This window comes from Syngnathus floridae, chromosome 14 (genome assembly GCF_059516105.1).
Source record: "Syngnathus floridae isolate MCC-2025c chromosome 14, RoL_Sflo_1.0, whole genome shotgun sequence".
Classification (NCBI taxonomy): domain Eukaryota; kingdom Metazoa; phylum Chordata; class Actinopteri; order Syngnathiformes; family Syngnathidae; genus Syngnathus; species Syngnathus floridae.
In genome coordinates, this window is record NC_142426.1 from 13,841,187 (window position 1) to 13,856,586 (window position 15,400).

At 43.9% G+C, this 15,400-nt stretch overlaps 1 long non-coding RNA gene across 6 annotated transcripts in view; it reads left to right on the plus strand.

Moving 5' to 3' along the window:
- Positions 1-15,400, plus strand: part of LOC148387936 (uncharacterized) — a 60,841-nt gene that overhangs the window by 2,106 nt on the left and 43,335 nt on the right. Inside the window, exon 1 of one of the 6 annotated variants that reach the window (XR_015862596.1) lies at positions 7,446-7,535. The exons of the other annotated variants lie outside the window; for them this stretch is intronic. This is a non-coding gene — a long non-coding RNA (uncharacterized LOC148387936). Of the gene's footprint in view, positions 1-7,445; positions 7,536-15,400 lie in introns of those variants that run through there. 6 annotated transcript variants of the gene reach the window in all.

Consider the following 15,400-nt stretch of genomic DNA (forward strand, 5'->3'; position numbering starts at 1 on the left):
TTGGAGGGGAAGCTTAACCTTTTGTTCAGCGCAACTTCAGACACACCATCTTTTTATTATTGTTTCAATTTAGGTGAGCGGCAGTAGTCAATCACTTTTTCTGCCACCCAGAAAGATCTTGCCATTTACCAATATGAAATTGTTCATAAAAAGCCAGTTTGTGTCACTGTCATGCAATACATCAGGAGATCAGTATGTGTTCTTCACTGTCATGCAATACGTCAGGAGATCAGTGTATGTTTTCCCATCTCCCACAATATTTTACAATCATGCCACAGGAGTGTGCCAAAACGTGTGACTCTTAAAAACAAATAGCCATGCTTTTGGTTTGATTCTTGAGGGGTTGTGACGTTAGTGCCTCCCCACTCAACCTCACCGCACGTCACTGATCGCCACAGGCGACTCTGACGCGCCAAGCCCGCTCTGCATAATATGTGGCGACAGGCTAGCTAACGAGGCAACGAAGCCTTCCAAAGTGCTTGGGCACATGGAGACCAAGCATCCGGTATTAAAAGACAAACCTTAACCACAAAAATCCAATTTAATATGCATCATTTCCTGAATATGTTTTGGATGTGGATTGGGCAGGTTTATCTCATGAAGTATGCCATCATTGACAGTCAAAGACAAATGAAGTGTGTTTTGCAGAAGTCATTTAGGATGTAAAGCTTACGCGTTGTTTCCGTGACTCACCAGTCGCTTATCAGAGTAACTTTGTCTTCCTAAAAATGGCCAAATGTTCACTAAATGAACTGTGGAAAGCCTGCTAGAACAAAATTGCACGTGAGAAGAGATGCGGAAGTGGCGGCGGCTCCACGGCCGTTTATTGCGTTTGGCTTGGCTCGGCCGGGCTCGGCCGGGCTCGGGGTTTTCATTTGCCTTGCTTAAGTGATCCATTTGTGTTGTGCACTACATCAAGCCTGTGAGGCAAACTGAGCTGAAGGTGTGGAGGTCAGCGCTCTTGAAAGAGCTGAATAGGAAATTCTCCTTCACTGTAATTTCCTCACTATCATCTGTTTGATATAGCCAACGAAACATCGATGTCCCCGTCTCTCGGGGCGGTAAATATGGCAAGAAACCACTGCCTTTTATCCACTATTCATTTCATGAGAGCCAAAGGAAACAGTCGACCATGTCCACATTTATGGATCTTTTACTGTGAGTGCTCAAAGTAAGCCCCGAAGGGATCTTTTCCTAAATCTACTTGATGTCCACGTAGCACATGACAAATAGTTTGCTTGCTCAAGTCAAGCAGTTACTCAAGACGGCGTGATCTCCTCCCGTATCTATCTTGTGCGACAGACGGACCATAACAACAAATCAGTAGCGGGGACCAAAATAAACATTTCTTTACAAATAGGCAGCAGTGAATGGAAAAATGAGCTTGGGATACTCCCACACAGCTCTATAAAATGTTCTGCCCCGGACACACTGGATTAAATATTGAATTCAAGCAGAGTCTTTCTCAGGGCTTGGAACAAAGGAAGACGACACGCCACTCATTCAAACTTGAGGAGAAATGCACTCCCGCTCACACCACGGTGGCGCCAAATAAATAAAACGGCCATTACTTTGACGACTGAATACGCTGACCATCCCGTTACCGATCCCTGCAGGTCCTCATTATAGCTAATCCTGTCAGTTCTCGCCTGTGGAAAACTATCCCAGCTGCGCTCGACTTAATTGCACCGAGGCCATTATTTGTCTTTCAGCTAAGAATACATCAATAGCTTTGGCGTAACTACAAGTCTGCATTAAAGATCCATTTGTTGAGCTGTACGCCATCATAAGATTTTCCCGTCACAATGAACATTTCGATGAAACGTATTTTTCTATTTCCTAACGTTTGAATCACTTCAAAATGGATCATTTCTTCGATATTTCCGAGCGTCTCCGACACGTTCCCCAAAAGGCCGACGTGCTTGAAGATTCCTCTCGCAGCGTTGCGCTGACAGACAGGAGATCCCAACACTGGTCTCCCTCCGCTTCGCACCAATTTACCAAAGATAATTATTAGTGCGGTGACAAAGTCGAGAGTTGAATGGATAATAAGTGAACGCGCAATGCCCGGCCGGCGTGCTTTTCCACTTGACAGCCAGTTGACTGCTCACACAGCAAAGAAGACAAACAAGTGCCACTTAGTCATTTAATCATGGTTGTAATTATACAAGATCACCTTTGTCCTCTCTTTATTCAAAGTGCCATACTTATTTTGATGTATGACCTCCAATCACAACAGCTAATGAAAACCATATTCGCTCTATTTTTCAGAGTATCACAGAAGGAGGCAAGATCTTATTTGTTAGGCCTCATGAACGAGCGTATAGGCGCCAACACCTCTCTTATACGTTGATTCATTGGACTTGGTTATTTCAAATTGCTCTCTTACCAACGATGCTATACATGATTACACTTGAATGCATGGCTTAAGAATCAATCGTTTGTGGTATGTGGACCTTCATCTTGCGATGGCCTAACGACATGCAACTTACTCATCTTAAACCTTGACCCGCGTAGATAAAAAGAACGTCCTTTGTACCGTGACACGCGCCCTCCTCGCACACTATTGCGGCTTGTGTTCGGAGTGGTGAGTATTGGTGCGGAAGGGCGAGTGGTTCTTAAATAATGCCTTGTGGCCTTCAACCTGGCAGTGATGAATGGTGCTGTATGCGCTTTCAGGATGATCACGTCGGAGGAGCTCGGCTGATATTTACTCAAGCACGGGCTGAACTGACTGGCTGTAGCTCTCGCTTAAACAACATCAAGACTCTCTTAACAACATCGCAAGACCTCTATCGATCCAGCCACCTGATCTAATAGGTGGCTAAGATAGGTTCCAGCATACCCCATTGATTGATTAATTCATGAGGATAAGGAGTTCTGAAGATCCACAAATGGATGAACCGGTCAGAAGATGCACGACCCAAAAAAATATTGACTCGCAATGTAAAAATGGTCAACTTGACAGGAAAGTCGAATCTTATTTTTATCTGTGGCTTTGTCGGAATACCTGGTTGTACGCAAGCACACAGCGAGTGGAATTTTGTTGACATTGTTTTGGCACCGTTACAGCTGGACTTGTTTCTCCTTGTTCCTGCACAGGCCAAACTAGCTTCTCTTTTTCCAGCTCATAAAACTTACGCCGCCATACTGGGGCACTTTTCGAACTTCTCTACACGCACAGATATTCCCATTCCTGGCACTTTATTTTCCACGTGTCGCTTTCCGCCCCCACCCCAAGCTAATATTATTATGGATTAGCATAATTATTACAATACGACAATCATACCCTACCATGACATTAATACTGTGAAGATATTAGACGGTGAGATTCCGATATTGTCGCATCGCTAATAATACAACCAAAAGTGAGAAGAAATCCTCATCCTTTGGATGATAATGCGTACTAATGCTAATTACTTAACAGTATCTTGGAGAAATAATCAGGACAATCATGATGCTCGTTTATGCCATAGTCTCAAATGATGCTTCTATTTTTCCCCACTTAACAGATTTGTTATGTACGTATTTGCTTTCATTTCAGTATGCAATTTAATTTGGAAGGGATAATAAGCTCCAAAATAAGATGGCTGATTGAACTGCCATGGACTGAATGTAATCTATTCTAATGCAATGCTCCACTGCATCTCACTCCGCTTTTTCAATTTTTGTCGTGCGACACGCAGGTCACGTTTTTGCCAAATATTTGCTACGAAGCGCGTTGGCCTCTGCACGCCGATGAAGGCGTTGCTGTTGAATGAGGAAAAGGAGGCCGCCCCGCTGAATATAAAAGTCGCTTCGTCGCTTACAATTCTATCACTTACGCAACGCATGTCTGCAGTGCGAGCGAGCGAGCGAGCATTCATATTTTCTCATAATGAAGTATTGACACATAAATGTGCTTTTGAAATATGCTGGAGGTAACGTCCTCCCCTTTTAACGACCTTCCAATAGGACCACGCCTAATTCACAGATAGCTAAACCAAACATACGGCATCGTTTGCCTCATTATCGATTTGTGACGTTGCCCTTGAATTGATTTGTAGAAAGGCACGGACTGTAAATGTCCTTTTGTTCCTGCCCGTTAGCTTTTTTTTTTTGATGTCAGAACAGTCATTTATGAAACAGGATGAACTTGAGATGAAGTTGCAGACAGCCATTCATTCATTTGCCATGAATCAGGACAGTAGCAGGTAGGACAAAATTGTATATTCATTGCCTTATCTGCGACGCAGGTGTCGACAAGGAGTCCAATATTCATTCCTACGTGCACGTGACATGAACCCAGAGCTTGACGGCTACCGAAACACAAAGCTCTGTCAGTGCGCAGCAGGAACAAGAGGAATGATGCCGATGGTGCGATATGGATGATGAATACTTTCTCCTCCGCTATCTCCCATGGCGGTGAGACAAGTGGGCCGCAAGCTGGTCAGCACAGTTAAGGGTCATGGAAGAACTTTCCCTCTCTGACTTGAAATGCGTGTCCAGCTGTCTGATGCGATGATCTAGTTGAGCGTCCAGAAATAAACACAGTCCGAGTGGGTGCTCAGGACCCTCGGGTCCGTCTGACATCTTTCGTAAGTAGCCAAAGCCTTTGATTGATGATTCTTATTTTCTTGTCAAGCCACAATGACTTTTACGTCCATCTTGATATCTCGTCGATGCTCTTTCAGAGCCCAAGTGAACACGTGAGGACGGCAGGTGAGAGAGGCATTGAGTAAGAGGCCGAAAGAAAAATGGCAACGCCGAGCTGATCATCGGCTCAAGTTGTTCCCGGAAAAATAATCAGCTGTGATTGTTCAGTGCTGTGGGAAATTGGCACTCGATGAATATGATGAACTGTGAAGCTCACTTTGTATAGCGTTCATCAGTCACACATGATCTCGTTTTGCAGTCTAGCCATCCGCATTTTAGGGACAAGAGGAGCTCTCTCGTGGTTATTTGGCAATGCAGAACCTGGAGGAACTCAAGTGATATTCGTTTATTATTATTTTATTTATTTATTTAGTTTGATTTTTTTCAGGTGAAGCAGCGGCAACAAACAGCTGAGAGATCCCAAACAGGTCAATTCAGATAATCTGGCCAACTAACCTCTTTTTGGCACACGTGTGCCCATCCCTTGTAGGATCTATGAGATTCTCATCTCCACAGAGGCCATTATTCCCTTCGCAGGGGTGGCAGCGTCTAACAAAGACTCTGACCCCGGTTTGTCTGGAAGCTGTGATTTTGTTTCCAATGTGGGATACAAACACGTGATGACAAGCACAATTGGCTTTGAAAGGCTTCAGCGAAATACCCTCGTTAGTAATAGCGGAAGAGTCCTGGACGGACATTTTGACGTTAGGACATCAGATCATTATTTGCTAGTTTGGTGTTATTCAAGCTTGTTTGCTAACAAGGTGTTCAGAAATACACAAAGTGAAATACTGAGTCACATATAAGGACGCCTGTTCCACATCTGATGAAAATCAACCAGAACATGTGTAGCACAAAAAGTCTCGGTCTTCTACTAGAAATTTCGCGTAAGTACAGTTTCCACAGTAGTGCACTCGGTAATCCCAAATGTTTTTTGTTTTTTTTTAATGGTGTTGAGCACTTTTATCATTTTAGCTTTGTGCACTGATGCTCAGTCGTTCTGGAACAGAAATTGACATGAGATGAGAGAATTTCAACTCAACATATACTGCAAAAAGTAAGACCATAGTGTTGGCAACTTGTCTCTGGTTCCAAGAAAGTCGTATTCAAACTTTTGAGGACTGACCTTGAACAGCGGTCATTGAGAACTGATGCACATGTAGTATAACATCCACAGAAAACATGGCAAATAAACAAGTCATTTTCTCCTTATCTCACCTTTGACATGTAGAAAAAAAGAGTGACCTTGATTTTCTCTGCCAATCCCTAATCATCCACACTGACTTTGTATGAGTGTTAAAAGGCCCCATTAATCACAATTTACCTGACATACTCCCAGAAGGGTGTTTGTGATTCACCCTACACAACAAACACACTCTCCAAGGACGCACATTGTCACAGCTCCCACAAGCTTGCGTATCCTCGTCGTGCCTCCTTTCAATTTCTTCAGTGTAAATTAGGAAGAGAGAATGAGTTAAATCCAGCATTTTTTTTTCTCTAATTCTGAAAGCACATCTCAATCTCGTGCTAATGTGAAACAAGGCACTGACAAAATGCTAATTGAAAAACAAACTGATTGTGTTTTGAAAAGCAAGTAGCAGCAGAAAGCTTCCCATGCTGGTTGACTCTCAGCCTGAAGGCAAAACATAATTAACCTGCTGTGTGAAGTCTCCTGTGTGCTGAGCATTTGGCATTGGGTCAACAGGTGGTTCATAGTTCATTTCTGCCTTTGGGCACCCTCATGGGTTTATCTACAATTCAAACCACCCCGCAAAATTGAGGCTTTTCAATTCAGATCTCATCCATATACCGTGTTGGCCCGAATATAAGACGGTGTTTTTTGCATTGAAAGAAGACGGAAAAAGTGGGGGTCGTCTTACGTTCGATGGCTAGATATTATACCCATTCACAACGCTAGATGGCGCCAGATATCTTTAAAGCGAATGCTGAACTGAACTCCCCAGGCCAAAGAGAACCCCTGTCACGAAGAATTTAAAAAAAAAAAAAATAGCGGTAGCACGAAGAAGAAAAATAGAAAATAGCGGTAAGAAAGAAAAGAGAAGAAAATAAGTGAAGAGATAACAGAAAATGTGAGACCAGTGACACTGAGCACAGTGAGGCAGAGGATGTTTGTGAGATGTTTCTGACATGACAGATCTCAGCTACTCTCAAGTTTAAACCAGTTTGCATTATTTTATTGCAATGTTTTTCCTTATTCAGATTTGTTTCAAGACTACGGTTACAGTTAAACTTCATTTTGATGGTTAAGGCAGTTATTGCAATTTTGTTGCGTTATCACAGTAGATTGGTTTATTTACATTTCAAAAAGCAGAAGCCATTCATTTACAAACGTGATTGCACTTTCATTTACATATTTAAGTGTTCAGATATTAAGATGTGATAGACAGCTTTTGCATGATTTGAATGAGCAGTAAAGCCATCCTAAAACACAAAGACGCTCTCAATGCAATGCAATGCGACAGACAGACAGACAGTGAGCGCCCGGCCGGCGCGCCGTGGTTGCGCGATCGGACCAAATGAAGCTCCCTGCGCACTGAGGCCCACTTCCATTTTGGAAAGTACATCAGGCCTTTAAAAATATTTTCTAAATTTCAGCGACGGCTCTGTCACAATAATGCGACCAGTGTCACGCCTTAGCCCTAGCTGTTCCACTAAGTGTCGGTTGTCTTGGTTTCTGGGTGCTGTGTGCGCGCCCCTCCCTTCCTGTGTGCTCGCCCCTCCCCTCCTGTGTGCCCATGATGAGTTTGATTATTCCCACCTGCCTCTTGTTACCTGTCGTGTATATAAGTCCTGTCTACCTGCCTGTCGTCCCCTCACTCCCTGTCGGATCGTCGATGTCGCCACGTTTGCTGTCCTTGTGGTTCCTGTTGCTGTCATTGGTAATGTCACCCTGTCTTTTTGTTTCACGTCTTCTTCGGTCAGTCTTGTTGTGAGGTTTTGTTAGTGAGTTATGTCAGTTTACCAAGTCGGTCGGCGGTGCGCTGCAGTTGTATATGCAGTATACAGGACTGTCTCAGAAAATTAGAATATTGTGATGAAGTTCTTCATTTTCTGTAACGCATTTAAAAAACCAAAAATGTCATACATTCTGGATTCATTACATATCAACTGAAAGATTGCAAGCCTTTTATTATTGTAATATTGCTGATTATGGCATACAGCTTAAGTAAACTCAAACAGCCTGTCTCAAAATATTGGAATATCATGAATAAGTATACCAGTAGGGTATTCAACTAATCGCTTGAATCGTCTAATTAACTCGAAACACCTGCAAGGGCTTCCTGAGCCTTGAAAAGCACTCCGCTTGGTTCAGTAAACTAAATCACAAGTATGGGGAAGACTGCTGATCTGACTGCTGTCCAGAGGACCATCATTGACACCCTCCATCAGGAGGGTAAGACACAAAAAGAAATCTGTCAAAGCGCAAGCTGTTCACACAGTGCAGTTTTAAAGCACATCCACCAAAAGTCTGTTGGAAGGGGGAAATGTGGCAGGATACGCTGCACCACCAAGAGAGATGAGCGCAGCCTTAACAGCACTGTGAAGAAGTGTCGCTTCCAGAAGTGGGGGGCGCTTCAAAGACAATGGACTGAAGCTGGAGTCCAGGTATCAAAAGCCGCTCTTCACAGACGTATCCGGGAAATGGGCTGCAATAGCCGTATTCCCATGGTCAAGCCACTTCTTCTGAACAACGGAAGAAGCGTCTGACTTGGGCTATGGAAAAGAAGCACTGGACAGTTGCAGAGTGGTCCAATGTCCTCTTTTTAGATGAAAGCAAGTTTTGTATTTCATTTGGAAGTCAAGGCGCCAGAGTCTGAAGAAAAGGCTGGAGAGGAGCAAAATCCAAGTTGCTTGAAATGCAGTGTGAAGTTCCCACATTCAGCGATGGTTTGGGGAGCCATGTCAGCTGCTGTTGTTGGTCCACTGTGTTTCATCAAGTCCAGAGTAAATGCAGATTTTAGAGCACTTACATGCTTCCGTCTGCTGAAAAGCTCTATGGACATGATGATTTCATTTTCCAGCATGATCTGGCACCTGCCCACAGTGCCAAAACCACCAGTAAATGGTGTACTGACCATGGCATGCCAATTCCCCTGACCGGAACCCTATAGAGAATTTGTGGGGTATTGTGAAGAAGAAGCTGAAAGACACCAGACCCAAGAATTGTGTCTACCGTATGTGAGTGAACGCTGGCGTGACTTATTTTTTATACTATTTTATGTCTGTACGGCGACCTAGAGCGCCTTGAAAGGCGCCTTATAAATAAAAATTATTAACATTAAGTATCCAATCAAATTGCACTGATGTCATCACTTTATTTGGGCTTGAAAAGATTGTCCCTTAGTATTTTCATATGTGAGTTGAGAGTTTGTGTTTTTTAATTTGATTTTCAGTTGCAGAGACCATGATGATCAGAGACAATTTCCTTGTTTTTTCTCTCCATTTTCCAACTGCATAATTATATCGTATTATGGCAATAGTTTCCCATCAGGAACATAATTCTATGAGGCAATTAAACAGATGTTCAGAGAGCTACTGCCACTAGTAGGCCCCCAATCTCACGCATTGCTGAATTGACTGATTGTTTACATTACTTCCTTACGACCTTATTATTTTTCTTTGGTTATTTTTATGATTGAGCAACAAAAATCATTAGATTTGTAGGCTGCCTATGGGCGTTCTGAGTTAAGTGTACCACTGGGTTGAAAAGGACAAAGAAAACACAGCAACAAACTGGATCTTGGAAATTAACTATGAAAAATGAGTATTTGCTATTTTTTACGACAGAAACTCCCATACCATCAATTGTTAGGCCTGCAAGTGGCAAGTAGGTCTCAAGTCAAAATCTTCAGTTCTCGAGCACATCCTGACTTACTGTGTGGAAAAAAAACCTCAAGCAGAACACGACCAAATTTCAAGTCGAGTGACGTCATGTCATAAAATCTCAATGATTGTATATATAGAAAATGTATGTAGGTTGGATTCTGACGCTACATCCTCTGAAACTTTGGGTCCCACACTTTTTTTTTTCTAAAGTGTCAAAAGTTCTTCTACTGCATGTCAGAGCTGTCTCTGGTGCTCGTGACAATATGCAGCAGTTCAAGCGCTCATCCGAGGCAAAACACTGAGGGAAATACATTTTTCCTCACCAATTAATCACTTGGGCTGAGTCTGGCAGAAGCTGCCTTCATTAATTGAGTGGAATCCATACGCTGTGTTTCAATAACCTCCAATCTTCCATCGACGAATGCCACAGGTGAACAGTCATGGCGAATTCTGCCCGTTCAGCAAACGTGGCTTGCTAACAAACGTAATAAATGAGGTGCCACATTTTTGCTGCCTCTCCGATGCTTCTGTTGAGCTGATGTCCTCAGTGCCGCTTTCCGTGGTTCTGTGTAACCTTTTATCTTCAGCCCGGTCCCTCTTCCAGGGGATGAAAAATGAAAACGGGAGCAAGAGTGTCCTGCCTCAGTCAGTCGTTGATGCTTCATTAGGTGCTTGGCGGGGCCATTCATTGCTGTTATCGCCTCGCCACGCCACAAGGGGCCCCCGCTACTGTTGCCTCCCCTGCACGCGCATGTATTCATACACATTTTGCACATAGACGCACGCACACACACGGATGGACGCTCATTATTGACTAATTGGACCCTCGGTGTTGATTAATTTTCATACAGACAGCTTGGATGTGCCACCAGCTGTTCAATGCCTGGATTAAATCATTATATTGATTAGTCAATGGAAATAAGAACACTTTTGGTGGTCCACTTAAGGCTCGATTGAAATCGAATTTCCAGGGCATCTCTGTCGAATTTATCAATGCAACTTGGAAAAAAGGCAGAGCTGGGGAGATCAAATGTGCTCATTTAAGATCTTGATAGTGGAACCTAATTGAATTGGAAATCTATTTTTAATTTCTCAAGTAGCATGCACAATTATCAATATTGCTGTCGTTAATTAAGTTGCCGGTGCGAGCTAATGTTTTGGCAAGGTCGAGCTCGTTTATCTATAGAGTGCAATTCATATATGGGCAATTTAAAGTGCTAAGGCATGGGAAAATTATAATGAATTAATTGATTATATTTATATCCATCATACCGGTGTACCTAATCAAAGTGTGTGCTCAATGATGTTGCAATAGTAACCCCACCCCACCCCACTGGAGTCCCTGCCTGGGTCGCAGTGTCCTTCTCAGCGCTGCTGTATGTGCCTCGATCTGACAGCGCCATATTTCAGTGCGATGGGCATGCAACCTCTACTCTACAGAGTTACAGAGCAAAGGTTTGGCATGTACACTGCTATTATTTACTTCCAATTTCACACACCATTCATAACTCGCCCAACGCTGTCTGTTCACGCCCGCACAGAGAGGAATAGCGAACGCGCTCTAAAACTGGACTCGATGGCTACTGCTTTTCATATATATACGTATATGTTTGAGGTTTGGGGACCTCAGCATCGCGTCTCTGCTTTTTGCAGACGACGTGGCGCTGTTGGCTTCTTCAAGCCGTAATCTCCGGCTTTCACTGGAGCGGTTCACAGCTGAGTGTGAAGCGGTCGGGATGAGGTTCCGCACCTCCAAATCCGAGTCCATGGTCTTAAGTCGGAAAAGGGTGGAATGCCCCCTCCGGATCGGGGATGAGGTCCTGCCCCAAGTGAAGGAGTTCAAGTATCTTGGGGTCTTGTTCACGAGTGAGGGCAGGTTGGAGCGGCAGATCGACAGGCGGATGGGTGCGGCGTCGGCAGTCATGCGGACTCTGTAGCGGTCCGTCGTGGTAAAGAGAGAGCTGAGCCAAAAGGCAAAGCTCTCGATTTACCGGTCGATCTATGCTCCTTCCCTCACCTATGGTTACGAGCTATGGGTCGAGATCCAGGATACATGCGGCCGAAATGAGTTTCGTCCGTAGAGATAAGGTGAGAAGCTCGGTCATCCGGGAGAGACTCGGAGTCGAGCCGCTGCTCCTCCACGTTGAGAGGAGCCAGATGGGGTGGCTTGGGCATCTCATCAGGATGCCTCCCTGGGGAGGTGTTCCGGGCATGTCCCACCGGTAGGAGACCCCGGGGACGACCCAGGACGCGCTGGAGAGACTATGTCTCTCAGCTGGCCTGGGAACGCCTTGGGATCCCCCGGGATGAGCTGGATGAAGTGGCTGGGGAGGAGAGGGAAGTCTGGGAGTCCCTCCTGAAGCTGCTGACCCCGCAACCCGACCCAGGATAAGCGGAAGAAGATGGATGGATGAACTTTATAGGATTATTATCCAACCAATACTTAATTGAAAAGCAGCAATGGATGTTCTAATGTCAGCAGATGAGCCTGGATATCAAAATGAATAAACACGAAGAAGCGATGATAGAATCCAGATGTCCTCCAAATGTTCTTGTCCACCCAGCTGAGTTTAGGTGTCATACAACCGGCCTTACCTCCATTTTGTCTCTTGGTCTCAGGGGCAGGCACTATTAATTAAAGTTCCACAAATGACAAGCTCTCTTTCTCCCCTCCAACAACCAGAGGCACCCTTTTCACTGGGACCTCTGGGATGCCATATTGATTCCTCCCCCTGTCTCATTTTCACAATCCATGTCCTTCCCTGGATATTTTTAAACCTAACGTGGGTAAATTTAACGAAAAATAAGTCAGGGTTGTGTGTGGATGCCCAAGCTTACACTGTGTTCCAAATGATTAGACATGGGCTACTTTAGTTGATTCTCCTAAAAAAATTGCATTGAATATATCACAAAAACCATAGAAGATGTAAATAAACATAAAGATCTGCTGGGTTAAGTTTCACGTTTTCCTCCCTCAGCATTAACAATCAGTAGCAAAGTGAAGCGGCATTGTTCCATTAAGCTTATGACATTATCAAAAGATGGCTTTTTGTCTGCAACACTCTTTAATGCATATTGTTGAATCAGGCACACTCCGACTCAAGCACATTCGAGTGCAGAGTGACAATATTGATATTTGACGTTGCTGCATCGTTAATCGGTCGAGGGAGACAACCGTGAGTGGGGAGGGGATGACAGTCGCATCCGTTTGAGTATGCTCACTTTGTTTGGCCCTTCGCCCTCTTTTTAAGAAATGGCTAACTATGGCTGACTATGGCTCCAGTTTTTCACCACGCCACCGAGTCTCGAGCAAAATATTTCTATCGATTTTGTGAAATTCTGCTAACTACCAAACCAGCTAACAACTTCCAAGCAAAAATTGCACTCAGCGTTTTTCATTAGCACACTTAAATGAGACTGCGTGTGATGTCATCCAAAAAAAAGGGAAGGCGACCCATTTTCCAGTCAATCTGAGTGTGCACATCTGCATCACAAACAGTCCTTGAAAGTGGACAAGGCTGTTCATTAACTTTCTTTTTTCCATCCATTCTTCTTCCTGTCCAGTTCAGCTGGGAAGGTCACTTAGTGAAGCGAGCTATGCCACTGAGACCTCATTAGCATACCATCATGCTCTTCGGATCATTTCCGCCGTCCTTCTCAAACGGGACGTGCATCAACGTGTAAAATGCGACAAAGCCATCTGAATAAATCACACTGTCAGATAAACATTTTAGACATGCAGTTTTTGTCTTGTTTTCCTTTGGGATGAATAGTGGTAAAATTCATAACGATTTAAAAAAAAAAATGTACGAAAAAGAATATGCTGAATTGTGTACCTCCAACAACTGCTCCTATATTTTTAATGTCATCATTTGACAGTTTTTTATTTTACTCAAAACATTTTAAATCGATCCTCGTGAAAATAATCAAAACATTAACAAACCGTAATAAAATTGGAAGCACAGAAATACCGTATTTGCCGGTGTATTAGTCGACCTTTTTCGATCCAAAATCGACCGAAAAAAATCGACCTCGACTTATACACCGAGTCATAAAATTTAACTTCGTATTCATCGCTTCAAATGTGATGGTAACCAAGGGCGTTTCTCATGCATCTCATTGTGCGTGGGTGTGCGTCCGTCAGGCTCATCAAACAGCGAGAAACTGAATCAATATAAAGCGTTCGTCGCATTAACACCATCCTCAGCAACAATTTCAAATAGTCTCACCTCAATAACGAACATCGAAACTGCTAGGGGGACGTACTGGGTATTGAGTGAATGTGCGAGTCATCGCGCTACCGGTACGTAAACATTCAATCGCCATGTCTAAATGAATGTCGTTGGCACTTAGAAAATATTCGCCAAACTTGGCCAGACTTCCAGGGGAAGAGGCCGTATTTTCACTTGTTCTGGCCGACCGGAGAAACCAGCCGAGGCGGACACTTTACGGCGGTTGAGTCGTTGGCACTTAGAAAATATTCGCCAAACTTGGCCGGACTTCCAGGGGAAGAGGCAGAATTTTCACTTGTTCTGGCCGTCCGGAGGAACCAGCTGAGGCGGACACTTTACGGCGGTTGAGTCGTTGGCACTTAGAAAATATTCGCCAAACTTGGCCGGACTTCCAGGGGAAGAGGCCGAATTTTCACTTGCGGTGGCCGACACGGGGAACCAGCCGAGGCGGACACTTTACGGCGGTTGAGTCGTTCGCACTTTGAAAATTTTCGCCAAACTTGGCCGGACTTCCAGGGGAAGAGGCCGAATTTTCACTTGCGGTGGCCGACACGGGGAACCAGCCGAGGCGGACACTTTACGACGGTTGAGTCGTTGGCACTTGGAAAATATTCGCCAAACTTGGCCGGACTTCCAGGGAAAGAGGCCGAATTTTCACTTGTGGTGGCCGACACGGGGAACCAGCCGAGGCGGACACTTTACGGCGGTTGAGTCATTCGCACTTAGAAATATTCGCCAAACTTGGCCAGAGTTCCAGGAGAAGAGGCCGAATTTTCACTTGTGGTGGCCGACATGGGGAACCAGCCGAGGCGGACTCTTTATGGCGCAAGAGCCGTTGGCACTTAGAAAATATTCGCCAAACGCTTTTCGGAAATAGCGACGATGAAGACGAATTTTGAACTCTATGTACCGGCAATCACTTTATAATTATAATTTGTTGTTTCTTAACTAAAAATAAACCAGTTTCTAAGAGTGTTCATTGTTGTTAGTCTCTCTCTCGGCGCGTGATATCACAGGGTCATGAAGTAAATAATATTTAAAATGGCGTATAGATTGCTCGCTACAAACTCGCGAATTTGAACACATTTCGTCAATAAATTTCGCATATTTCTGATTGAATTTTGAAGTTTAATATAATGCAACAATTGAGCTCGACTTATACAAAGGATATATCATAAAATCGTAAATTTCCGTCGAATTTTAGGGGGTTGACTTATACACCGAGTCGACTTATACACCGGCAAATACGGTATGTCAACAAATTAAAAGAAATGAAAAACGAATGAACAGATACACGCATGCACACACACACATGCACTCTCTCTCGCGCGCACACACACACACAGCCAATTGTAATGACTTTAATCCCATTACAGTGCATTTGGCACTTTGACACTCTGATCTTTTCACAGTGAAAAAAAAAGTGGTGTTCATCGAAATGACTCGACACAGTTGACACTTAAGAGCTAAACAGAGCATATAATTAACAATTACTATCTTAATTGGCTCCCACTGACCCCAAGAGGGCCTTTGTATAATAGCACATTATGTAATTTTGGTCACTCCATGTCAACAGAGAGAACACGTCGGTGAGTAATTGATGCAATATGTGACCATTTAAAAAAATGTGTGACCTTATGTTCTTTGCGGTGCGCTTTCCTGTCATGGCATTTCGAGCGTTTTTA